Here is a 1,745-nt window from a genome sequence, read left to right as displayed (position 1 = left end):
GAATGGATGGCAGATACTATAAAGCTGATTTTCGAACTCTGGAAGAAATCCTTTGGCATTTTCTGGATGCTGGTTATAGCAGAATCAACCCCAGATATGCAATAGAGCAGACTACAGATGAAACTGATTGGGGAGGCTATTGAGGGTTTTTCCATGGTAGAAATCCTAGCCCCAAGATCTCGAATCACTGAGAGAGCCGAATCATTCTCACCAATCTTCCACAGAGAGAAAGCATATATTTGCAAACCTCCGGCATCAAGTAAACCTTTTGGAAAATTTGATTAGATATTAGTAAATTTATTAACATTAGCCTCAAATTTGCATGAAACTCCAGTCTTCAAACTGGGGGATGAACAGTTTTAAGTGCAAACCTTTTGACTTCAGATTTGCGCATTCCATAACAGATTCTTTGAATCGTCCTGCCTGCAAAAATAGTTTAAGTGAGTACAATATTTGCATTTGACTATTGAATTAAACCCAATCTAAAAATAGCTTTCAAAAAGACATGTTAACGGAAAGAAGGGTGAGCTTCTCACCTTGCTGAGTGACCTGACCAAGTTCATAGATACTTTTCCAGCATGAGATTTCACTGAATTGTCGGGGTAAATACTCATTGCAGCTAGTGATAGCCTATAAGAAGCAATGGCAGTGTGATAATTATGTCTTGCCTCACAAACTAGCCCGTGGAGGTTATGGGATTCAGGGTAATAAGGGGTGCGCTGCACTGCCTGCTCAATGCAAGCAAAAATCTGCAACACAGTTTCAGGAGCGGGAGTTATTTAACTCACTTGGATAAATAAATAAAAACCTGTGTAGATAATAGATATATAACTAGTCTGTGTTTATACCTGCGGAGACGATATATTCCCCTGCAGCAAAGCAAGCCATGCCAGACCAACTTGGAACTCCGCAAGCTGAGACAGAATGATACCACGCCTCAATTAAAACCATCACAATTACATGTAAGTAAACCACAATTAAAGCAGCACTTACAGGTGATATCTGTGCAGCTCGTAAACAACTCTCAAACGCCTCGTCTGATGTTGACTCCCTGAGGTGTTAATTAGTCTATGGGGGGCAAATTGTATTTCGAAGACATGAGAAATATTTTCACATAAAAAGCAACTACCTCGCATAAGTATCAGCTGAGCCAGCCCAAGGTAGCGCAAGTGTAGGATCTATGCTTCTAGCACAATCAAAAGCTTGCTTTGCCAATTTCATTTCCTCCGATTCCCTGAAGATCTGTTTAATGCAACCAAAATTACAATCAAAAAGAGGGAAACCGTATTTGAATTAATTAACATTGGTGAAGCAAAAATGCAACCCCTGGTAAAGCTAGGACATCCAATACAAAGCCAGAAAGAAAAAGATGTTAAATACAATACCTGACCCATAAAAGCCCAAGCAACGGCTAAAGATACATCCAAATGCAATGCCCGGATCAAAGCATGTAGTTTCAAAGCACTATTATCAGACATACAACCCAAAGCAACCCAGAACTCTGAGTTTTCGCATTCAAGCAGTAATGCTCCCAGAGCCATCTTTTCTGGTAGCTTCCTGATAGAATAGTCAACTATTACAAGGGAGCGCATCGTACATACAAAAATGCCAAATAACGTTTAGTATAATCTTACCAAGAACTTGAAGTTTCAGAGTCATCGCTTAAACTTGAAACAAGATCACAAGTTATGGCAATGTCGGTATATACATTAGCTTGCCAAGGGGCTAAGTGTAGAGCTCGCTGG

At 40.0% G+C, this 1,745-nt stretch overlaps 1 pseudogene; it reads right to left on the bottom strand.

Moving 5' to 3' along the window:
* LOC104713329 overlaps nucleotides 1–1,745 on the bottom strand; it is a 7,350-nt pseudogene that overhangs the window by 3,137 nt on the left and 2,468 nt on the right.

Source organism: Camelina sativa, chromosome 9 (genome assembly GCF_000633955.1).
Source record: "Camelina sativa cultivar DH55 chromosome 9, Cs, whole genome shotgun sequence".
NCBI classification, from domain to species: Eukaryota; Viridiplantae; Streptophyta; class Magnoliopsida; order Brassicales; family Brassicaceae; genus Camelina; species Camelina sativa.
Note: the sequence above shows the minus strand (reverse complement) of the source record. Positions and strands in the feature narration are given on the sequence as shown.